The following is a 26,892-nucleotide window of genomic DNA, read 5'->3' as shown; positions in this document are numbered from 1 at the left end:
TCAGTAGATCTGAGGTGAAGCATATTTTGCATTTCTACCAAACTATCACATGCTGCTGTTACTTCGCATAAGTAAGGCTTTTGAGTTACAAGACCTGTATACTTTCCAATAGTAGATAATTAAATCCTTCTCTTTTTTTAAGTTTATTTATTTTGAGAGAGAGAGAGGGGGAGGGAGGGAGAGCACATACGAGCAGAGGAAGGGCAGAGAAGGAGGGAGAGAGAGAATCCCACACAGGCTCCTACACTCAATCTCAGGAGCCACTGTGAGATCATGACCTGAGCTGAAATCAAGATTCAAAGGTTTAACTGACTGAGCCACCCAGGTGCCCCCACTATTTATTAAATCCTTCTAAGTACAAAGTTTGAAGTTGTAACAAAAACAAAAGCAAAAGTGGAAGGAATTACACATTGTATATTTGTACAATGTATAATAACAGAGAGGAAAATTATACTTTAGTCAATGATTATATCAAAATATTTACCACTTTTATATAGACATCACCCATGTATAAAAATAGGTTATTCTTATCTTCAATAAATTTACTATTAAAATTTTGTTTTGTTTAATTACAAATCTAATTAACTCTTATGTAGTTAATTCAAACAATGTAGAAATATTGGAAAATATTTTATTTCCAATAAAATATATTATAAAATTATATAATAAATAATAAATCTATATAATAAATATAATATCTATATGATAAGAAATGAATGTTTCTTGACCCCTCTTAATTATGTTTTCAGAAGTAACCAGTGTTGTTTATTTATTACTCCTCAAAATATTTTTGTATCTTGTGTAAGCACATACACATACACTCAACTTTCGTTGGTTGATAAAAACAAGATTTTACTCTGTGTTTTTTTTTTTTTTTCTGCAACTTACTTTTTTTTTTTTTTATATTTTGTGATCATTTCCATTTTGGTACATAGAAACTTTCCACATTTTTAGTGGTTGCATGGATATGCTGTTCTGTAAATTTAACCATTTTTAAAAACTGACAGACATTTAAGTTAATTAGAATTTTTTGTCCTTAACTGAATAGTCTATAAGCTAAAAAAAATTATCTACCCAAACAATTATAATGCAATTAAAATGATCTGAATGGAGTATGAGTACTTCTCCCATTCATTACAAGTTCACTTTGTGTTATGTAGATCAAATCTAAGATCAAAGTTGAGTCCTGGTCTATAAACAGCAGCACCCCCTTCCAGGCTGCACATAACCTCCAGATTCTCCACTTTTGTTCTATAGGGGAAAATGAAATTTGATTGTTAGTAAGAATACTCCTCAAAAGCAGGTATGAAAAAAGCAGGTGACCTTCAAGGGTTAAAATGTAGTATGGTACCAAAAGCATGCCCCCAGGGCATAGCTCAGCCATGTATTTTTAAACCACGCTAAAATTAATATGTTCAAATATCTTGTTTGGTTTGGATGAATAGCCTATGGTTTGCAGAAAAGGGATTATATGTTTATTTTAGTTTATAAAAAAACATTTTAGAGATACAAATCGGATATGAGCCTTGAGAGTTATGAGACTTTCTAACTCATAAAATAAACATAGCTAGTTTCCATATATTTAAAGGAATCAGTCTATAGTGCCATAAGTCTAGACTCTAAAGGGAGAAAAATCATTTCCTCTAATGTATATTTAATAAACAAAACTGTCTACACAGAATCAGTAATAGAAATTGCTTGGCCTGCCAAATATTCTCTGACCTGAAGGAAGATCATTAGAGAATGTTCTTGCAATATTTTGAAAGAAAAGTCAGCTGTCTCTATTTTTTATTTATTGATAGACTACTGCCGGTGATAGGTATAACAAAAAATCTATTTCTTATTGTGTTCTCCCCAAGAGTGGGAATTGCAAACTTTTTTCTACTGACCTTGAAACAATAAACCCACTTCCAAAGCGGCAGATAACTTCATTTACTACATTAGTAAGAAGAAAAATCTTATGAAAAGCATTATCCCCAGTCTCTTCCTTCACCCTTAAAATCTGTCTGTAGATTTACCAAGCATTTTCTCTCGAGTCTACAGGCAGATGTATCCTTGCCCCTTCCCAGAAACAAGCTCTTACCTCTGCCCTCGATTTTATGGTATAATTTTACTATTTCTTTACATGTTTATTTCCTCATTGGTTTAAGCTCTTGGAAGGCAAGAACAATATTTTTCTTATATTTTATGTTCTCAGTGTCTATCTCTTTATCTTATAAGGTAGCCAGAGTCAAATATGATTCACAGCAGTAATGGCCTCGTACTAGGATTCCTGCATGTCTCTCTTGAATCTTTTCGGTTTCATAATTGGCTTTCAAATTTCGTTGAATAGCTCTTTAAATCTTTTTGGATGTAGGTGTGAAATAAACACTAATGAAATGAGTGATTAATAAACATTGAGGGCATCAGAAATCTTATGGGTTTACATTTTGTGGAGTAAAAAAATATAGAGAGACTAATTGCTACTGTTCTAGCATGGCACACTTTTATTAGACTGAAGTTTAGATGCACATTCAATTCTACCTTCCTTTTTTATGTAGCTTTTATTGTTTTTAATGTTTAAGATGTGCAAAATATGTTTATTTACATCATATTTGGTCCTTACAACCATTGTGTGGTTTCCCCGGCTTATGATGTGCTACTTTTTCTACTCTAAAAAAAAAAAAAAAAAGTTACTTTTACTGCATTGTCTTAGGTGATTCTTAAGAAACTGAAAAAGTAATTGTCTAAAATGTCAATAAGATATATCATATCCTATTTTCTCCCCAGGTAGTGCAACACAAATACCACAACACAAAGATTTGTGGGTATAAGTGATACGATTGTCTCACTGATAAAATTATAGTTGGGAAAGAAATCTGGACCAATGGCTGGGTCATAGCATTCTTTGGTATTACTTTTTAAAACCTCCAAAACCTCTAGATAAGCCTCTGGTGCTCAAGCATCTGGTTGCTAAAATTCTGAGGAGTAAAGTTTTCTGATATAGGTGGGGTTGGGGTGAAAGGTAAGATCATTGGTCTCATTATGGTGAGATCTCCCCAATGAAGAGAAAATATAATAATTAATTAGGTCTTAAATAAATGGACTACCATAATTACATACATCTTGTGGAAATAAATGCAAAATTTTGTTTGGTTTGCTATCTGCTTTAGATGAAGAAATTTGCCAGAATCTTTATGGAGAAAAGAGAAACCTACATGAGCATTCAGCAGGCTGAAGCTCCAAACCTTTATGTTTTCAATGAAGCACACAGCCATTGCCTCTTAAAACAAAACAAAACAAAACAAAACACAACAACAAGAAACAAACAAAAACCCACACAAAACACAACAACAACAACAATAACACAAACTACCATCATTTCAGAGAAAGTGTGGTGTCAAATATCTCCTCAGTTTCTGTAGCAGTTGGAATATAGCACCAGAAACAATCGATTTGGTCCTTAGCGGCCCATCAGTGAAGGTCTCAAGCTAAGCTTTTTCAAAGAGAGGAGACACAGCAAGAAAAAGAGAGTAAAGGTACATTAAGTAACACACTTAACAGACTCATAGATACAGGAAAGAAACTGTTGGTTACCAGGCAGGGGAGGATTCAGAATGAGTGAAATGGGTAATGGGGATTAAAAGGTACAAAACTTCCAGTTTTAAAATGAACAAGTCATGAGGATATAATGTAAACCATAGGGAATATAGGCAATATATTGTAATAACTGTTTGGTGACAGATGGTAACTAGACCTCATGGGAAAGATTTCATAATATATAAAAATACTGAATTACTGTGATGTACACCTGAAACCAAGAGGATATTGTACATCAATTACTTTTCAGTAAAAAGAAAAGGATTGTGGGATGTGAAAAAAAAAGATTGTGGGATGTGAATGAAAGAAAAATGGCAGCTGGGATGTGAATGAAGGGAAAATGGTGGCTGAGGGGCATGAAGTGGAGAGGCAGGGGGACGGTGGAGAGCAGCGGCACCTTGCCCAGTGATGCTGTCCTGGAGGACGAACAAAATGCTAACAACTGAATCCAGGAGAGAAGAGAGCCCTGAAATGGAGACAGAGGAGGTACATTTGGAGAAACTGCAGAAAGCCAAGAAAAGGGTAGAGAAGAAAGGGTATCTTGCTTTGCGGGATAAGAAAGAGAGTGAGCAGAAGAGGCCATCAGCTGGCAGAAAGGGAATAGTGATATTACTAGTCGCTGAGGTAGGATACCTCTCAGCTGAGTGGTTTACACTATAAAATGTGCTTGCTTATTAAAACATTATCTCAATATTATTCACAATATCACTTGGCACGTTCAAAAATCTTGACTCCCAGTCTGCTGATCTTTTCATTATGCTATATTAAACTGCCTATTAAGGAGGAGGAGGGTAGAATTGGGTAAATGCCTTGTTGCTGCTAACAAGGCAATTTTTGAGATAAACCAAGGAAAATTAGGAAAAACATCCTTTCTCTAAGCTCTTAGTAATTTTGGAGAGGTCAACTCAGAGTTGAGAAATGGAACTCTTGAGACCACTCATTCTAAGATTCTGCACCCACCCCCATCCCACCTTTTTTTCTTAAAATGGATATACCTAGACTTCAGGGGAAAAAGTGGGAGTTTTTGAAAGGAGAGGTTCCATAATGGGAATACATGTTGAAGTACCACCTTTTCTAGAATTCAAAAGCCTACCAGAACTATATGCAAATTTATACAAAACAGGAGTCATAGAACATGAATCTGAGTCTGCTCTTATCCCTAATTCACTTTGATATATCTGTATCAATCAATGACAATCAGTATCAGCATCAGTTGAATGCATATCATTTCTATGAAAGCTGAGATTAATGGTTCACGGTAAGTTTTGCCATTCAGTAGAATTTTGAAATAACAGTTCAGGGGTAGCCTGGGTGACTGATCCCAAGTTTGATTTTGCCTGTAAAATATATTTAAAAAAAATCTATTTCTGACTGACCTCATCAGGTCTGAAAGAAATGATATTTCGTAAAGCTAAAAAATTTTAAAAAGAGAAAGGAGTTGACTTCAAAATCAGCACAATACAAAGCAAAAAGGCAAACTGAAGAAATTTAACTCTAAAAACGTCACTACTTTCCATGTTTCTTTTTTCCAAAAATTGGTGAAAATTTTATAATAGACTGGTCTGAGCCCACAGAAAGCATTTGGGAACCACTGGTTTACCTTATAGTGTCATGGGTCTGGAAAGTACCTGTACAGAAAGGAGATCGGTAGCCAGTCTCCTAACTTGACAATTGGAGGAGCCGGTCTTCCAGGTATTCAGTGTTCTGTGAAAGGCCACAAAACTAAAGTAGTAATAAAGGCCCATCTTGTGGCCCAGTCTCTTAATTTCCATTTCCAATCCAGTGTACTATTGCCACATTTTTACAATACTATCTCTGGTACATTAGATTTGACTGACTTTTGCTTTTTTCTCTTATGCATTAATGGAGATGTCACAGCTGGGTTTTCTGGACACAGAGGCTGGGATGGTGTTTGGGATACGAGAGATTTTGTAGGGATCAATGCCTGTGAAAGCAGGGGAAGAAGCAGGATTGGACAAAAGAAGTTGAACCTTGGCACAGGTCTGAAACCTTAGCTAGTTCATAGGGTGAATCTGGAATATGGGATTTCCATCAGAATTGCTCTTTACTCTTTCTAAATGGTTCAAGCTTTGGACCCTTTTTTGTGAAGTTACTGGATGTAAGTCACCCCAGGAGAACATGATTTGCAACAAGGTGGGCCTCTGCAGCCGAGGTAGACCCTGAAGGAGCCAAGAGCTGGAGGCTGTCTGCTGACCACATTCCTCAAAGCTGGAAACTGAGTCCTTCATTGAAGAGGAATCTGGTCATCATTTCTCTGTGTCTACCACATGTGACTGTTATTAGTATTTAAATGGCTGAAGTAAAACTATCAGACTAATTATTGGATTTTTAAAATCAATTTTTCTAACCTACCTACATAATTCATGTTTAATTTTTTCATTCCAAGATTTTTTAGTCTGTAATCATGTCACCTCTTTTTTAAGATTTATGTATAATAATTTCAATTCTGTATTTTACTTTTAGAAACACAAACATAAAGGACACCTATCGATCTGAGAGTTAATTGAACATACAGAAATTCATCAATCAATATGTAAATTAGTAAATCAATTAAAGATTTAGTTTCATATATATTTCTTTACCTATAACCTGAAAAAAAGAGTATTATTGGAAACTTTCCTGAATTGCAAAGTGATATAGAGATCATTGCATTTGTTAAAGTTTTTGAGGAATTAACTTGTGGTTGGCTTAAAAAAAATGGAGTCATTTTGTCGGAAAGTGTATGTCCTCAAACACCGCAAACACTGCATTGGAAATGAATTATTGCGAGATAATTCTTTCTTCTATTCAATTTAATTAGTATATAAACTATAAAAAACATTTTTGGAATATAAACCTATATGCCTTCTTGGTTTATTGGATAATGATGATTTTTAGGATGATTTGATGAAGTAAATCAAGTAGACAGCTAAGATGATTTATAAAGAAGAGAAAATACCAATAGATCATTCAAAATCTATAATAATGCCATGATAATAAACTCTCTATTCTGTAGCTCTTTGATGCCAAACGTAATGGAAAGTGAGTTTATATTTAATCAATTATTTTTGATTTGCTGCCATTTTACATGGTAAATTTACATGATAAATTTTAGTATGCAAAAAGATATGACCCATGAAGTATTTGACAACTTTGTAAAAAGCAGTTTAGAATGAAATTTACAACTTATTATGATTCAAGTCACTCTCATTTTATCATGTATAAAATAAAGACTGAAAATCTGAAATCTTTTCACAATATTAGGAAGTTATAGATCAGGGTCTGCCAGTCTCCTAAAATTAATCATAAATACTTACACTTATAATTTTATCTACATAAGATAGAGTTATGTCTGTCTTACCGCAGAGTGTAATTTTATTAAAGTATTAATTTTTCCAAACAAAAATCAATAGTAGAATGGTTTTTAGGATACTTTTTGGTCTCTTAGTAAAATAAACAGAAAACCAAAAACAAACTATGGGGGTCACTGCCCTACAAGAGCTGACCTTAGCTAAAATGTATTTCAAGTTGAAATATTCAAAAAATATATTCCAAACAACAAAAGAAAAGCTTCCTATATCAATAATGCCACTTTCCTTGGATGATTTTGTTGATTTAACTCCCATAGCTGGGACAGAATTGATTCCCCTCCTTTTAGATGCCAAAGTGCACATTGTGTAATAAAAGGTTGTTGAAAAATGCTGACATTAGGATCTATCGTGTTATTTTATGATGGCGTCCTAGACTTTGAAAACAAAATCATGGAATAGACAAGATTAACAGTATATGCTAACTGCAGATTACATTGTCTTTTTTCGGTTAAGGTATGGTTGCTCAAGAATGGAGTGGTCAAGGAGCTGATAGCAGTTGTTTAAATTAAGAGATACTGATTTAAAATATTTAAGCCTTGTTGTATGAAGATGTCTGGATCTACTTCTGATCACTAACCATTTTGCAAGATTGGATTACTTGTTAAAACTCAAACTTTTGATTGCTTTAATTTGATCTCGAATGTTTAGAAAAAAGGTGAATGTTAAAAGCTTATAATCCAGGGCACGACAGACTTGAATTTTTAGAACATTCACTCAGTGGTCAAGAGGACTGACAAAGTCAGATAAGACATTTGTCAGATTTAGAGAAACCGGTTGGAAACTTCTGCGTATTCTGATGAGAAAGCTGAAAAAAAAAAAAAAAAAAAAAAGAAGGAGAAGTAGGGGCGCCTGGGTGGCTCAGTCGGTTGAGCATCCATGTTTGGCTCAGGTCATGATCTCGTGGTTTGTGGGTTCGAGCCCCACATTGGGTTCTGTGCTGACAGCTAAGAGCCTGGAGCCTGCTTTGGATTCTGTGTCTCCCTCTCTCTCTGCCCCCCCCCCCATGCCCCCACTCACTCTGTCTCTCTCTCCTTCAAAAGTAAATAAACATTAAAAAATTTTTTTTAAAAAGTGGTTCATACTTCTCATACTTAACATTTTTTAAAAAAAGACTATGATATTCAACCAATTAAAATTTAAGCTGAGACTATTTAAATTTACATATATTTTTTTATATTTACAGGGTTAAAGTCCCCAAACAGGCCCTGGGGATCAAGTTGAGTCTTGAACTCCATCTGAAATGGTACCCTTCTTTGGCTTTTTCACCTTTTCTTCCCTGCCTCCCCTAATCCATGCTGGTTTTATGTTTAGTTTTGTTTTTGGAGTGAAGTTCGTGATAAGGATTTCCACCTTCTGATAAGGATTTCCACCAAAATCCTTAGCTTGGGTATGGCTCTGGGAAAACACAATCTATGGCAGAAGGTAATTAGACTTGGGAGTCAGCTTGCACCCTGAGTACAACAAGGCCTTGGGATTGAATTCTCAGAGCTCTAACTCAGTTTTGAGCCTTTGGGGCTTTCTCCCTTCTGTCTTACAAGAATAGTCTAAAGGCCAGCTGTTGATATTGGGAGAGTTGCCTTGTAAAGTTAGGGAGAACACTGCTATTCAGATAGAAGGTAGTTTTTTTTTTCTTCCTCAAGAGGGTAGCTATTCTTCTGTTACCTCGAAGACCCAGTGGCATTACAGGAACAAACTAACTAAGGAATGTTAGCAGGGAAAGTAATCATTCCCACATCTAGTGTTTCCTTCCATTTGGGAAAGGTCTCCCCTATGATAACTTTCAGTTACATGGAAACCATCACTCAGTCCTCCCTAGTAGAGAGCGAAACTCTTAACCCCAATAGTGAGTTTTTGAAGGAGATATTAGGGATACCTTCCTCTTCTTTCCTTCTTGGGAACAATGCGTTTGCAGAATGCATGAGTTCTTCTCTGATTTGCTCATTTATAAATTTTAAAGGGGCCACTGAAAAAAATGCTTTCTTTTCAAGTCCTCATTTTCCTTTTGGTTCACTGCTATGAAGACCGTCATCACTCGGCCATTCATTTCAAAGACCGTATCAATCTTCGTTCTTCTTCTTCTTTTTTTTTTTATTGTTTATTTATTTTGAGGAGAGAGCACAAGAGGGGTAAGGACAGAAAGAGAGGGGAAATAGATGATCCCAAGAATGCCCCGCGCTTCAGCGCAGAGTCTGATGCGGGGCTCAAACTCCCGAACTGCGAGATCATGACCTGAGCTGAAACCAAGAGACACACTTAATCGACTGAGCCACTCAGGCGCCCCATCAATCTTCCTCCTTTTAATCATCTCCCTGTCTGCCTGGTCTGGCCTGAGTATCTAGCACATCACACTCTCCTCTAATTCTCATTCTATTCTCCCATATAAATGAATGCCTTCTCTCTCTTGGTCTCCTAGTGCAATAACTGCTCTTGTTTGTTTATTTATTCACTCAACAAACATTGAGTTGGATCTCAATGGGCCACCTTCTAATACCCGGGGATTTTATACAGTCTATGTATTCTGTCCCATAACTTTAGGAAGGGATGGATCGAGGAAAAGAGAATGAAAAATTTTCTTATTTTATCTCACCCTTTATTATATCCCTTTTTAAAAAGCCCCAAACATCTAGCTCTTGAACAAGTGATAAAACTAAAAAAAAAAGCAGATAGTATTCAAATTTTCATAGTCCCAGCCATAAATGCTTTTTTGATAGTAGTTTGAACTCAATTAACTCTTTTTTTCTCACTTTGTAAGTAAATGTACATTTATATTAATCTAGATTGGGGGAAATGTAAAGGCAAAAGTAGAGCCATGCCTAGTGACAGCACATGCTGTCCTTATAGGGGCACAATGTTACCTAATGATCTAGTAATAACACGAAATATAAAGGTCGATGGTGTAAATGTGACTCCTGATTTTGATTCTGATTTTGAGATCTTTTTAGGTAATAAGTTCTTGAAAGGTGGCTGTCATGTCTCCATGAATTCTTCTAGAAAGGATCCAACATAGCACATTCAGTAATGCAGCATATAGAGACTTACTATAATCTACATTCTGTTAGCCTCCACTGTACTTGTTTTAATGGAGGGAATTCTTCTCTGCTTAGGGAAAAGGAAGCACTGGTTTGGCAAAAGATCTTATACACTTGAGGGCTGGAGCCATTCACGTTCAAGAGGAGGCATGCTTAACTCGTTTCCTTTTCACAGTCTTAATTACTTTAAATTTTATGTTTATACTGAAGGCTTGCAAACATATTAATTATTAATTCGTCATTTATGAACAGAGAACTGATCTAGATGTGCTGGAGACATAGAGGAAGGTTCTTAATGTTTTTTGTTGTTGTTTTTCTTTTCTTTTCTTTTCTTTTCTTTTCTTTTCCTAGTGAACTCCCACTCTCCTTGCAGAATTTTGCTCAGTTATTATTTCTCTCGGAAGTCTTCCTGATCTCACTAATCTGGCCTCGGATGTCCTTCAGTACTTCAGCTGTACCACATTAACAGCTCTGTCATGACACTTATCTTGCTTGTCAGTTCATTAGTCTTTCTCTTACCTAGAGTTTCGGGGCCCTGAGGATCAATCTCCTGCCACTGTCACTTGTACTCACATGTGTTAAATATTTTCTATTCACTAGGTATTTGGGTTGTCTGTTTACTTTGTAAAAACTACACCCAAAAGTTATTGGCTTGAAGGATAATCGTTCTACCTGCTTACCAGTCTGCAACCTGGCCTGGGGTGGTCTATTGGTTTTGCCTGTGTTGAATTTAGTCAAGGTCAGCTGAAGACCGGGACCCCAGAGGAAATGCTGAGAGGGCCGGACTCCCTCCCAGCAATGTAATCTTAGGGTCTTTTCCTGTCACCTCTCCACTTATCTTGCCTTTAGGATAGTTGGATTCCTTCCATAACGACTCTGCCAAACCTTAAAATAAAGGGATAAAACTGGCATAGTGTCACTTCCAGCACATTTGAATGAATAAGAGAGGGCCTGTCGAGATTCAAGCAGAGGGGACGAAGAAAGGACACGAATACCGGAGCCACTAACGTAGTAGACCAACCTAAGCTATTTCTTTTTAATGGCATCTGACTCAGGCTCAAGTCCTATCCTTAGGTCTGTAAGTCAGGCCATAGCATGGAAGAGATTTGCAGAATATGTTTGTTGGGACTCAGCTCCCCAAGTCCAGGTCCTCTGGCGTTGAGGACAAGGGAGTCAATGGGACAATGACCCGTCTCACAGACTCCCAAGTACGAGATGCGTCATTTGTAGACAGGGCAAGATAAGCACTGTCAACTCCACCTTCCAGAAGGTGGGGAGGGGAGGGGAGCCAGAGGTGCGAAGTGGCAGCACTTAGCAAGGGCAGGTGGGGTGATGGGACTGTCTACCCATGTCGGCAGTGAGGGCTGCATTGTCTGGAAGAATTTAAAAACAACCATATACTTGTCTAAATCTTAGAATGTTCTTTGTTACCAGGCCCGGGCAAGTGTAGACGGTGTCAGGGATGAACGCTCCTCCCGGGTGAGGCAGGTTGCTCCACTCTTCTGGCTTTGTCCACATGGTATAGCTGCCATGCAACCATAGCAATTCTGAAATATAGTAAGCACGTGCCACCAGTCCCTTGCTTAAGTGCCGTCTGTCCCTGGGGAACGGTTCTCCATGGCCCCCAGGCTTTGGTTTCTTTCTCTCCTTGCAGGCAGTTCATGTCAATGGTTAAGGTTTAAAAGCTCCGTGATTTGCTGTGTGACCTTGAACAGGTAACTATCTCTCTGAGCCTTCATGTCTTTATCTGAGAAATGGAGATTTTTCTTATAGTAATTACCGCGAGACTTAAGTCTTATCAGGCTGCTCTGAAGCTTAAATGAGATGTTACATGTACAATCAACAGTATTTTATATTTTGTGAAATATTACACATAAAAATGAAATATTTACATATGTTATATTTTAAAAATCTGAAACTGTGCTTGGTGTGTAATAAATTCCCAATAGATGTGCACTATTATCATCATCATCATGTTACATATGTCTCTTTTTCGTAAATGCGGTATAAAGGTTGGAAGGATGTCGGGCCCAGAAAAGTACTCTGCTCAAATAATATATGATACAAATGTATGTACGTCTATGTATAGATCGATGTGCATATGTGTACACATATATGTGTGTGCATATATATTTATATGTAGTGTTATTTTCCTAGGTATTCCTTTATATGAGATAATATTTGGATATTATCATTTTTTTGGCAGTTGGGAAGAAATGCTTACAGAGAGGGAGATAAAATGAAACTCAAGATCAGAGCTAAGTGTAAATCTTAAAGTAAAATTGAAACATGAATTGGTTTGGATCATACAGGACACAAAATCAGTGTAAAACACTATCATTGAGTTAAGTTTTCCAACAGATTTAAAACACGCTCAGGGCAGCATGAGGGATTTTGTAATGGTCTCTTTTGTTATGAAGAGGGCACAGAATGTAAAATCAGATGCCATGGTGCTCTCATTGCTGCGAGGATAGTGTCCAATTATCCTCGTCCATTACTAGGAGGCTGTGTAGTGAAATGTTATGTGGTGGCTGTTTGCAAAATCCTAAGTGACAGTCCTGTCAAAGTCATATCCCACTTACCCTTCCAGCCAGCACTGGACTATTGAGAAAAATCAAGAATTGGATCTTTTCAGAAGACTTGATGAAAATGATGGTATGTGGGAAGGGAAACAACAGGTGCATTAGATGTCAGGACCATGCTTAATGTTAAAATGTCTTTTAAAACATACTATCTGTCAGCGTGCCTGGGCGGCTCAGTCGGTTAAGCGGCCAACTCCTGATTTCGACTCAGGTCATGATCTCATGGTCTGTGATCTTGAGCCCCCCATCAGGCTCTGTGTTGATAGTGTGGAGTCTGCTTGGGATTCTATCTCTCCCTCTCTCTCTCTCTCTCTGCCCCTTCCCTGCTTTCTCTCTCTCAGAATAAATAAAATAAACATAAAAAAATACTATCTGCCCCTGCCTTATTTTCTTGGATTCTATCTTTTCTTGGCTTCTCTTGAATCCTTTCTTCAACTTAGACAGATTTGGATCTTTTCAAGAAAGCCAACCTGCAAAGGAGCAAGGTAAAAATTGTAAAAATAACCATTTTTCTAAATAATGGAGGAGAACGTGAAATTCAATCATATGCTTGTCTGGAAGCTTATGGCCCAATGCTTGTTTTGGTTGATACCTAATCTCCTCTGTGTGTCCAAACCAGGATTTCACAAGTTCACTATTTGACCTCAACTACCTACTTCCTCAGTTAGCAGGCTCTGACTTTTTCCTAGGTGTTTGCTGTTTTTAGGCTGGCTGCTCTGTTAATACAAATAGACCACCTCTTCTAAGTAATCAAATGAACCCTATATATATATATATATATATATATATATATATAACTATATATATAGTTTTTGTTTGTTTTTTTTTACTGAGATCCATGTTTACTTGGTTAGAAGTTGCTGGTCACCCTTTGAGACAGGAGATCTTGCCTTTATGATTCAGTCTTTTGGTGCCTGTTGCATTACAGACATTATTTAAAATGATTGTCACAGTTCTCTGTTTTGAAATCCCTGTTACCTTATGCCATCAGCCGACTACCTCTGTCGGTCTCTAAAACAAATCCATAGACTATTGGCATGTCTTGGGTACTGATTTTGTACCATCCGGATGCCCCTTTATGGAATAAAGACAATTGTTCTTGGTAGTTCTTTGTCCCACCCTGTAAAATTGTCTTCACTTCATATCTTGATCTGGTACAAAGATCAAATGGATCTTCTATCTTAGCTCAATTTGGGACACATGTGATTTCTGTTTTTGTACTTAATGTGCTACTTAGCTCTGTTGAGTGAACAGCCATAATGATAAATCAATGGTTTTATTTTGGTTTGGTTTTCTATTTAAAATATCTCTAAATTTTTGTCAAAGGAAATACTGCATTTGTTGACTAGTTTAACAGAGCAGGATATGTTCCATATGAAATAATTGAATCTTTATAGGAAATTCTTTTAAAAAATGGGATTAGTCAGTGATGCTAATCAGAGCCAAAGAAAACAAATACGGATAATTGAAACCCAGAGATAATCTGCATACTCTACTTTGGTAAATAGCATCTTTTTCTTCCTTCCTTCCTTTCTTTCTTTTTTCTTAGCATTGACTGTGCCAGAGTGACTAATGCATCATCAAATGGGCTGGTAAGACTTTTTCATCTTGTCTTTCTCATTGTTTGATAAAAAGAATTGTGAATACAAAAATCATCAGCAGAAGGCGGGTTGAGGGTGGGTACCAATATTCCTAGATAAGCAAGAATTGACTGTTTCTTGTTTCTACCGATATTACCCTGAGACGGTCGATGGAGGAAATAGCAACCCAGTAACCAGACCCATGCACTAGAAGGGGAGCAGGAACCTGTCCTATAACTTGAAGCAGGGCTAATTCTTTAGCTGTTGCCACAAGAAAGCCAGACATAATCCTGCAATCGAGTAGGTCCCACAGGTGAGTCCTGCCTTAGACTGAGACAGTCTTATTTGAATTGAAGATGTGCAGGACAGATCCCTGTCACCAGTGAACCTTGCCACTCCTCATCAAGAGATAGAGTCTATTTTTCTCTCTCTTTGAACCTGGGCAGGCACAGACTGTTCTGACCAATGGAGTACCACAGATGTGTTGCTCTGTATCTTATGATATATCTTCAGTCTGACTCTTTCTTTCTGTGACACATCCTTTGGACCCAGCCCTCATATTATGAGGAAACCCAGGCAACATGTGGGTACTGTAGAAGGTGTTCAGGAGGGCAGCTCATCTCCTAATCTCCCCCTAATCTCCAGCATTTTGTGGTTGGACTGAGCCTTTGTAATATGATTCCAGCCCCCAGCTTTGAGACTGCAGCAGGTCTGACACATCCTAGAGCACAGACAATTCTTTCCTGCTGTGTTCTGTCCAAATTCTTGACTCAAAGAATACCCGAGCATACAAATTTTATTATGCATTGAGTGTTGGGGTAATTTGTTTTGCAGCGTTAATAATTGGAACAACAGGTAGTGACTGGTTGATTCTTAAAGGAGCCTAATTAGTCTCAGCATATGTCCTTGTAATATATGTAATTGGAATATAGAAGTGAAACAAACGGGAAACAAGCCATACTTTCTCTTCTTTCCTCTAACTGGAAAGCCAGATATACTTTCAGAAGTTCAGTTAGGGCTTTTGTATTTTTTATCACAACTTGAAAGTTCTTACCCATACTGAAATTGATAAATTTAATCTTATAAAGCCACCAGATTTCTGCAAGGCAAATTCAAAAGACAAATTATTAACTGAGGGTAAAACATATGCAACTCACTTCACATAAGGTTAATTTCTTTGATTTACAGTGCTCCCATAAATCAATAAGAAACAACAAACTGATAGAAAAATTGGGAACAAATGTGTCCATCAAATTCACAGAAAAGGAAATACAAATGATTCTTAGAGACCTTATCTCGCTTACAATAAAAGAAATGCAAAGTAAATTAAGATAGTAGGATTTTTTTTTTTCCCCATATCAGATTGGCGAGGATCAAAAGCTTGGAAATATGTTGTTCAGGGGGCAAAGAAACAAGCATTCTTATACTTTGCAGGGCTGTTTCACACTAAAATAGCTTCACAAACACACACACACATACATACATACATATACACACATGATTTATGTATTAGATTATTCACTGTACCATTGGTTGTTACAAAAGAATGAGAACAATCAAAACGTTCCTCAACTGGGATTTGGTTATATAAATTATGGTGGAACTATGATGGAACAGTATGTATCCAAATTCAAAAACTAATGAGAGGGGTGCCTGGGTGGTTTAGTCGGTTAAGCGACCGACTTGGGCTCAGGACATGATCTCGCGGTTCGTGAGTTCGAGCCCCGCATCGGGCTCTGTGCTGACAGCTCAGAGCCTGGAGCCTACTTCGGACTCTGTGTCTCCCTCTCTCTCTGCCCCTCCCCCACACACTCTCTGTCTCTCTTTCCTTCAAAAATAAATAAACGTTAAAAAAATTAAAAAAAAAACTATGAGAAAGTTCTTTATGTACTGATCAAGTGATACACAAAATATCAGAAGTAAGTAAAAAAGGAAAGCTGCAAAATCTTGTTTTGTTTTTAGAGCACCTATGTAAAAATTTTTTTCTGATACTGTATATATATAAATGCATATGTATTTGTTTATATACTCATGGAATATCCCCAGATGGATATACAAGAACTGTTAATATTCATTGCTTCAGGAGAGGTCAGCTGAATAACTGGGAGAAAATGTAAAAGGAAGAATTTTCATCATTTTACCTTTTTGTAACTTTTGTAAAATATGAATGTATTGTTTATTTTAAAATAAACAAAATAGGGGCACCTGGGTGGCTCAGTCAGTTGAGCATCTGACTTCGGCTCAGGTCATGATCTCGCGGTCCGTGGGTTTGAGCCCCGTGTTGGGTTCTGTGCTGACAGCTCAGAGCCTGGAGCCTGCTTCAGATTCTGTGTCTCCCTCTCTCTCTGCTCCTCCCCTGCTCACAGTCCATCACTCTCTCTCTCAAAAATAAATAATCATTAAAAAAAACTTTTAAAATAAACAAAATAGGCACACCTGGGTGGCTCAGTCAGTTAAGTGTCTGACTCTTGAATTTGGCTCAGGTCATGATCTCACAGTTCGTGAGATTGAGTCCCGTGTAGGGCTCTGTGTTGGCAGTGCTGGGCCTGCTTGGGATTCTCTCTCCTCCTCCTTTCTCTCTGCCTCTCCCCTCATTCACACACATGCTCTCTCTCTCAAAATAAATAACCATTAAAAAATCAAATAAATAAAATAAAATATGAAACAACAATTCTGGTTTATATATAATTCTGGTATTATATAATGGTTTTATTTATGTATTTGTATCTCCTCCCAGACCAAGGGCATCTAGAATTTACTCCATTTATTCCCCTAGTGCTGGCTGACATTAGTGCTTAGCACAGAGCAGGCAATCACGCATTTATGGGAGGAATGCGAGCTGGCCTCTGGTAAGAAGGGTGACGTAACCCAATCTGGTGTACTACAGGAATGTAGGGGACTAGGAGGTGAAATTCCACATGACAGCCTTTGGGAAGGCTTCTGGGTACACCTGCTGTTTCAGCTGGCCTTCATGCAAAGAAAGGGGCTGTGCATGTGAGATAAGGGATGAGCAGGAGGGTGTTAGTGGCACAAGAGAAAAGGATGTCTTCTGGAAAATTTGAGTAGACGGAGGTGACTGAAGCCGGCTGGCTAGAAGGGGAGACGGTCTGTAGTTAAGGGAGAAGATCAAGGATGATCTGCGTTTTGTGAGTCTGAACAGGGAGCATCAGTTGTTTATCTGGTTAGTGCAAAGGCCCTGGCCGTCAAAACAAAGCTTGATGTGTTTTAAATGATTGATGGCTGATTGAATCAGGTGGTTACTACCTACTATAATTCTTTATCGCTTCACTAACCAAGCTACCATATGTGGCCTGCATGACAGGTGCTAGCTGCTTAGAATGGGAAATGTGTTTCAAGGAAACAATTTTTAATGCTATAGTGCAGATATAAAAACCACTCTGTCAGCCTCTAAAGATAAAAAATGGATATATTCATCTGAGATTTCTAAGTAGATGAATTCAGTTTATATTTACATTTTGAAAACATACCTCTTTCTACACACACAAATGAACATTTATAATATTCACATCTGGTGTTTATACAGTGTAGACAATCCCCCACCTTGCAGTTGTCACCCAAAAGTTCATTTATGAGTTTGTTATTTTCCTGTAGAAGGAATGCTGTAAATGATACCCAGATTATCAGGCCAATTTTCAATAATTAATTTAAGCATCATATACCTGAAGTCTTATTGGTGTGTGTGTGTGGGGGGCATTCTTTTGACTCTATTTCACTATTATTTACCACTTTCTCTGTGTGTCTGAGAAAATACATTGCATCAGGAACTTATTTCTTCTTTTATCGCAATACAGAGAGATAAAAATACTGGCCTCTGAGCATGAATACATTTTTAATGTTGTTTCTACCTCTCTACCGTGCGCAGTAAAAAGATTCTAATCTAGGGATAATCCTCCAGGAGTTCGAGTGTGAATAACAAAGGGTAATTGCTCCTGAGATTTGACATCCAAAAGTCTGGTGTGGGAATCCAAGCCCCGCCCCTGATTTGCAACGTCTCTTGATAAGTTAGTCAATTTCTCTCTTCCTCAGATGTTCATCTGTAAAATGGGGATAAACCTATCTAGTGCACTGTTCTTTGTGACTATGAAGTGTCATAAGATACCCATTAAGTAGAGGCAGAATAGTATGTTCGGATGGGGGAGCCCTACTCAGGCTACCTGAGTTCAGCTCTTTGATCTGTATGGGTCTACAAGACTGATCTTAGGCTAGTCGTTCAATCCAATGGCTCTTAATATTAGAGAATCGCTCATTTTAAACTATTATTAAATAATTTAAGAATTTGAAATTTTGTGCTGCATATGAGAATTGTCTGGGATGCCTTAAAAATGACTACTGCATGGCCCCACCTCATATCAGTTAAATAAGAAATTCTGGGGTTAAGGCTCAGATATCGGTATTTGTGACCTCTCTCCCTCAGATGATTCCACTGTGTAGCAACGTTTTGGTTTCTGTTCATCATCTGTAAAATGGGGGAATTTAAAGCTTCTATGTCTCAGTGGAGTTAGAGAACTGAAAAAAATAATTTGGGTAAAGCACTTAGCATAGTGCCTGGCACATGTTAAGTACTTGATATGGTTTTACCTTTATTCTGTAAAATGACTGTGACAGTGAATTGTTCAACACATCTGTGCTTTTTAGAAAACGGAGGCTTGTCTCTTGTTCCAGTTCCTTCCTATGCTTAGTTTGTATTCTCCACTCCCCAGATCATCTGTCACAGTTTTCCTGTATAGTAAAATTGTAATATGTGGGAAAAGGATGAACAACACCTAGATTCCAAAACTAGATCTCCCTATAAATGGCCTTCTGATTTTGGGCAAGGTTTTAAATCTATCTGTGTCAATTTACTCTACATTTTCTATAGACTCCAGCTCACTAAACACTCGCATACTTGAAAGGAAAGAAAGGCATTAGTAGGCTCAGGGAACCAGGGCGAATAAATACTCCTAGTGCCTCCTGACCTTTCCTGGCAATGATGGCTGTTGTTCTCTGGAGGGAGGATGAGAGGACGGGAACATGTATTTTTGTTATAACAACCCAAACTAACTGAGACAGACATTGGTACTGAGACATGGGGTGCTGCAATTGCAAATACCTAAAAATCGGGAAGCAGCTTTAGAACTGGGTAATGGGCAGAGGCCAGAGAGTCGGAAGGTGCTTGCTAGAAGCCAAGATTATTGTGAAGGGACTTCTAAAGGCCATTCTGGTGAGAGCTCAGAAAGGAGAGTGGAGAGCTGTAGAGAAAGTTTCTGTCCTCTTAGAGAAAGCCTTAGTAATTAGTGAAAACGAGCAGAATGCCAATAGAAATATAGACGGCAAAGGCCATTCTAATGAGGCCTCAGCCAGAAATAAGGAACATTCTACTTGATACTGGAGGCAAGGAGAGTTTCATTATAAAGCAGCAAAGATCTTGGCTGAATTGTGTCCATGTCCTAGTGTTCTGTGGAAAGTAGAAATTAGATATTTAGCTGAGGAGATTTCTAAACAAATCTTAAAGGAGTGGCTTGGTTCTTCTGGACTGCTGATGGTAAATGTGAGAAGAGAGAAATACATCCAAGAAAGGATTGATAAGAAAAAAGGAACCAGATATTAGATATTGGGAAAATTCTCAACCTATCCATAGTGCAAACACCGAGACCTTGTATTTGGAAGCTGTGGCCATGCAACCATTTGATAAAGAGATTAGTATGCATATGAGCCATGAACCTAATCAAACAAGTCAGCAGAAACCTGGAGCTATTCTTTATGACAAGTAAGGAATGACTCTAAAGGTGATTCAGAGATCACTGGAGCTGCCTGCTCAGTTTCAAAAGGTGGGGAGTGTGGGAGGAGATACTGTGGCCTTGCTTTCAAGTTCAGATGATTTCTGCCCAAAGATCTGGGTGTGAGGCTTCCCAGAGCCCTGGGAGTTTGATCCCCACCCAGCAGAGCTCTGGGGGCAGGACTGCTGCCCCAGTGAGGTGGAAGGTGGGGCCACTGACTCATAGAGACTAGAGGGCAGAGAGTGGAGCCAAAAAGGATTATTCTTGAACCTTAAGATCATTTGATGTTTACCTTACTAGGTTTTGCTTGGGACTCACCACCCCTGCTTCCTCATTTCATCCTTTTGGAATGGGAATGTCTGTCCTTCGCCTGTCTCACTGTTGTATTTGGAGAAATACAATTGTTTGGTTTCCCAGTTTCACAGCTGGTGAGGAATTTTGCCTCAGGACGATTTGTCCTTTGAATCCCACCCACCTTTGTTTAGATACTATTGTGATGAGATTTCAGACTTTAGACTTTAGAGTTGATACTGGAAAGAATTAAGTCTTTTGAGGATATTGGGATGGAATGAATGTATTTTGCATGTGAGAAGGACATGAATTTGGGGAGGCCAGGGATGTTATAGACTGAATGTGTCCCCCTAATATGTTGAAATCCCAACCTACAACATGATGGTATTAGGATGTGGGGCCTTTGGGAAATAATTAGACCATAAGAGTGCAACTCTCATGAATGGGTTTACTGCCCATATGAAAAGACACATGGAAACTCCCTCTCCTTCCCTCCCTGTAATTAGAACACCTAGGGAGAAGCAGGCCATTTATGAATCAAGAAGGCTTTCACCAGACACTGAATCTGTTGGGGACATGACTTTTTATTTCCCTACCTTCAGAACAATGAGAAATTTCTGTTGTTTATAAGCAACACCCCCCCCCCCAGTCTTATAGTATTTTGTTATAGCTGTCCAAAGTGACCAAGACAATCTTTAACCTCTTTCTTAATTATCTTTAATCAGACACTACCCCTTTTTTATATTTACTCTACTATGAAATATCTCTAGTAAAGAGAAACCACTGAGATGGCCTTCCTAAGAACCTTATCCCTTAGGGCAAGCTTAATATAAAACTTTGATATGTGTTCACAACCATTTGTCCGAGGAGCTGCTTTAACATATTCCTTATCACTGTGTAACCAGGTGGTTCCACAAGTAGCCAACTTTTTTCTTTCCACAAGATTGACAGCAAAGTCAGAGATTCAACATGGGTATTGGTCCAGCCTCTCATCAGCATTTAATCTAGGAGACGTTTAATGGTGTTTTCCAAGTCATGTGCTTTCCAGTTAATTAACTTTGTTGAAGCCTGACTTATTAGACAGACATTACTGAGAATTATGTGTTTTCTTCTCGGGCTTCAGCTGTAGGAGAGACACTGAGACTTCTGTCACAAAAGCCCTCAGTTATTAATAATTATAAAGTCACAATCATCCTTTTGTGAACATTTCCCCTGACACTTTCATTTAGAATCTCAGCACAGGCAAAAGGTGAAGAAATTAAATGTGCAGACCGGTCAGGAGTAGGAAGCTAAAACTCAAGGATGTTGTCTGGTTCATAGGCACTCTGGAAACCAGTAACTGTTTTGACTCCCCACCCCATTATTGCTTCATTCTCCCCTTCATTCAACAAACATTTGTTTAATACACACTATATTCTTGGCAATGGGCTAGGCGCTAAAATGCATCAATGACTAAGGTGGATCTGGTTCTTGTCTCAGGTATCATGCTGCCTGGTGGGAAGATGGATTTTTTAAAGTAATCACAATTACAAAGGGGGCAAATAACAGAAGCAGCCCAACCTAGATTGGGAACTCAGGTCAAGTCTCCCTGAGAGACATGATGATTGATCAGGAGATAAGTGGGAAGTGTGTGAGGAGTGAAGCATTTTGCCATACAATAGGTTCAGAAAGGCAGCCCTTAAATGTTACAGTCCAGAGAAAGGAGAGCAAATTATAGAGCTCTCCAGAGCTCTATAGAGGTCCAGCAAAGGACCACCTGGGCTTCTTATTCCTGATCTCATAAAGATGTGCCCCCCACCCTACCCCTGATATAGGTTCTCTTCACATGATCTGAACTAGAGGGCATGTGTGATATTCCATCCCTAAACTGTATTTCTTTGGATCAAGGCATTGTTCCCTGAAAAAGTATTAAAACACATTGGCTTCAGAAAGAAATATTCCAGGCTGTAACTCATTACCCCGAAGAGAAAATTACATTTAAAATTGGAAATGCATGGGTTGAGGAAGAAGGGCTAGCTCAGGAGGCACCCAAATAATGACTGCATTCAAGGACTAAACTCAGAGATTTGGTGAAGTAAGAATTACTAAAGTTTTTGTTTTTATTTTGAGAAATATTTTAAGATAGAGAAAATACATAGAATATTGAAATAAATGTCTCCTACCACTGTCCAGAATTGATAATTATCACTATATATATTGTCATATTTCCCTTTTTAAGATGAAAGAAATCATATATTACAAAGTTGAAGTTGAATATGAAATCTGTATCTAAGGAAGTACAGCAAGCTAAGGATCAAACATTAAAGGTTGGGCAAATTAAGTTGGAAAGTATTGTTTCTGGCAGCAGGAACACCAAATGTCAATGTGAGGTAAAGAAGGGAAGGAGAATGATTACAGAAGATGAAATGCATTCTTGTAAGCTGGATTGGAAGTCACAAACTCTAACTTTCATAAGCCATAAATATCATGTAGATAAATAAAGTTTGTTTAATGTAAATTGCTATGGAGGGTGAATGGAGGGTGAATGGAGGGTGAAGGTGATGACAAACTTCAGATTACATGGCCCTGCTAGAGGAGGAAAAGGAGGAGAAGGAGAAGAGAAGGAGGAGGAGGGGAGAGGGAGGGAAAGGAGGAAGAAGAGAAGAGGAGGAGGGGGAGGAAGAAGGGAGGAGGAGAAGTGGAGAGGAGGATGGAGAAGGAGAAAGAGAAGGAAGAGGAGGAAGGAAGTGGGAAAAATGGGGAGGAGGGGGAGGTGAAAGAACAGGGAAGAAACAAAATAAAATAGGTCAATGCAGAGTTTAATCTTTGATGTTCTGTTTGGAATTTCTGGTCAAGACAGAGAATGGGGTGGAGAGGGAAAAGGGAGGAAGAGAACCCATCAGACAAGGTACTACTGACATTTATGGTCCATTTATGGCCAAGGATGCATCTCTCTGTAGCCTTATCTAAAGCTAAGGTCTAGAAATCTTGGGAGAAATCTAAGCTATCTATCATCAGGCAGTGGTACCTTGGGGCGTATGAATCTTTCTCACTGACCAATGCTACTTCAGCTAGCTGAGAACTGGGCCTTCCAGGAATGGGCCGACAGCACTGTTAAACTTTGAAAGTCAAGAAGGAGGTTCAGAGGCCAGAGTGCTACCAAAGAAATGGAAACCTGAAACAGTTTCTCTTTGATAGGATCCAAGATAACCTGCACCTTTGGCCTGGGAAGTGGGAAGATGTGCAAGGAGGGAGGGAGAGGAGAAAGGGAAGGAAGGGGAGAGAGACAGCAAGTTAATAAAGGTGAAAGGGATCCCAAGGCAAAGTTCCTATCTTTAATATGACCCCACATACAAGATCTTTTGAAGAAAGATCATTGGGCATTTTGTCAAAATGCATCAGCTAGTATTCCAGGCCCTGTTACTTCCTAGATGTATCTTCTTGCACTAGTTATTTAAATTTTCTGAGCCTCCTTTTTTTTTTTTTTATGCCTAAAATAGCATCATAAACATCTCATGGATTTACTGTGAAAATTTACCAAGATCCTATGTATGGAACAGCTTTATCAACTCTAAAGTGTTGTAAAAGAATATAGTAGTATTTTACTCTACCACATGTAAGCATCATTTCAGCATATATATTCCTGGGGACTGGACAAGAGACAGAGAAAAGAAATGGATTTTTGTTAGCATCTCCAAATGTACCATTTTCTGGGTACATATACCACAAATACTTTCAGTGTTGTCTTTCCAAGGGCATCTTTTATAACCATAGCAAAAAATATGTATACAACCAACATAAGGCCATATATTTAGACCCTCTGTGGTTTACAATTTGAAAACTGAATGTTGGGGATTAATGAAGACTCTGCTAGGGGCCTTTGTTGATCATAACTTTTCTTTCAACATTTGCAATTATATTGATTCCCAGAAGAACTCAAATATTTAGTATAAAAAATTACCCATGCTGTTAGAGTAGCATTCAAACTGAAGTATGGCAGTTGCAATTTATTTCCCCCTAGAATTAAATTATCTGCCTGCTCCGTCATCTGGGTACTTCTGCATTATGCCTCACTTTCATCATAATCATTTGTGCCAGCTTAAAATATCTTTTTCTCCACCTGTCAGGAAGCTTAAATTTCTACATTTACAGATTTATTCTTCAGGAATCTTCAGTTAGAATATGTATATATGTTTTGAAGATGAAGGAGAGTAATATATCAAGGCATAAATTGTTAAAAGCTTGGTGGGAATTCGTTCATCATGAGCATTAAATTATTTGGCAATTGACTATGTATAGTAGGGTCAATAGCTGTATCCTATGGCTTTCCTCTTGATCCTAACTTTCTAAATATTTTTCAAATTTCTCTCAATATTTCCATCCTCACTGCTCCCAAGTTCTGTTTCTTTTCTTTTCTTTTCTTTTCTTTTCTTTTCTTTTGCATGATATTCTTCTAACTATGCTCCCAGAACAAAGCCTAGTGTTTTCAAACATCAACATGGTTAACAAGGATCTTAGGGTGCTTGTTAAAATATGCAGAATCTCACTGATCCTCTCAGTAGATGCAGAAAGAGCATTTGACAAAGTAAAGCATCCATTCTTGATAAAAACTCTCAACAAAGGAGGGATAGAAGGAATATACCTCAACATCATAAAGGCCATATATGAGAGACCCACAGCTAATATTATCCTCAATGGGAAAAAAATTGAGAGTCTTTCCCCTATAGTCAGGAACAAGACAGGAATGTCCACTCTCACCATTTTTATTTAAAATAGTACTAGAAGTCATGGCCTCGGCAATCAGACAGCAAAAAGAAATAAAAGGCAATCAAATCAGGCAAGGAGGAAGTCAAACTTGCACTATTCACAGATGACAAGATACTCTGTAGAAAACCCAAATGACTCTACCAAAAAATTGCTAGAACTGACACATGAATTCAGTAAAGTCACAGGATAAAAAATCAATGTACAGAAACCTGTTACATTTCTATACAATAATAATGAAGCAACAGAAAGAGAAATCAAGGAATTGATCCCAATTATAAATGCACCAAACCCATAAGATAGCTAAGCATCGACCTAACCAAAGGGGTAAAGATCTGTACGCTGAAAACTGTGGAACACTCATGAAAGAAATTGAAGACGGCACAAAGAAATGGAAAAACATTCCAAGCTCATGGATTGGAAGAACAAATGTTAAAAAGTCTATACTGCCCAAAGAAATCTACACATTTAATGCAACCCCTATGAATATACCACCAGCATTTTTCAGAGTTAAAACAAGCAATCTTAAAATTTGTATGGAACCACAAAAGACCCTGAATAGCCAAAACAATCCTGATAAAGCAAAGCAAAGCTGGAGGCATCACAATTCTGGACTTCAAGCTATATTACAAAGCTGTAGTTATCAAGATGCCTAATTAATGTTGGAGGAAGATAAAATGACCCAAGGCAGCAGAATATATGTTACTGCACACTTCTTGAATTTGTTGGGGCGAAGTGAGAGAGCTCTCTGGAGGCTGTTTAATTTTAACCCAAGAGATTTCTTGTTTATGGGTTAGCAGATCTCAAGAATAATATCCCTGTGGGGTAGAACTGGGAGTTTGAGGGCAGGTGCCTATGTCATCTAAAGGAAAACCTGTATTTCCCACATCAAGGAGCTATAATGGAAGTTTCCCAAATGGGAATTTCCAAAGATCACACAAAGGTGACCAGGAGAAGGTGAGTCTTAAATATCTGTTATCTAAACACTCCAATTCATGCAATAATGGCATCCCTGATGACAATGTGTCTTCCACCCCCCCCCCCCACTCCCGCTCCCCATCTGTGGAAAGGGAAAAGGGAGCAAGCAGAGAAAATTACATAAGTAAGCTGGAGAGGGAAGAATGGGTAAGGATTTTAGATAAAAGAAAAACTGAATACATACTCATTCCTGGACTAGAAGTTTTATTTGCTGAAGATACCAAGTCAGGAGAAGGGGAAAAGATTTACTGCTAAATTAAATGTAGGGCTGGATTAAATGTAAAGGCTTGTTTAGGACTGAGCATACTAATGACAAATTGAGTCATCTGTGTTTGTGACTTAAAGGGCATTGTGAGCCTCAAGGTAGTCTCAGTGTGTAGGTCAACTGGCAATTTTTATCTCAAGGCAGGGAAGTACCAATGAACAACATTTAAAGAGTCAGTAAGAACTAAAATAAGTAAGTCAGTAAGTAAATAAATATGTAAAGAAAGAAAGAAACAAGCAAATACATTGTGCTTGGATTCTTGCAGAACATCAATTGCATAAGAGCTGTTAGAACCCAGATGTCTGTCCACAGGAAGCCTTCATCCTCAGAGGGTTGGAGATGGGAATCTTACTGTCTGAAAAGTAAAACCTGATAATCTCTGAGTTCCAGTTCTCAGGCAGAGTTGAAAACAGGGCTGAGTTGCCATAGTGAAGACAGCAGGATTATGTGAAAGTCTGAATACTGAATGACAAGGGCCCATCCCCTTGGATGGCCCATTCCCTACTTGGTTTAGAGAATTCTGGCATCAGTAAGGATGAGAGTATATTTGCCTCTAGAGAAAACAGATAGGCCAAGGGGGAAAGACCAACATACAGATAATAGCAGTGCAGTATGACTTTTAATAAAGCCCAGTGCTTAGCTCTCCGATTTCTCTCTCTATGCACACAAAATTTTGGTGAGCTTTTCCCTGCTGTAC

Source organism: Leopardus geoffroyi, chromosome B1 (assembly GCF_018350155.1).
Source record: "Leopardus geoffroyi isolate Oge1 chromosome B1, O.geoffroyi_Oge1_pat1.0, whole genome shotgun sequence".
Classification (NCBI taxonomy): domain Eukaryota; kingdom Metazoa; phylum Chordata; class Mammalia; order Carnivora; family Felidae; genus Leopardus; species Leopardus geoffroyi.
This window is presented reverse-complemented; position numbering follows the sequence as displayed.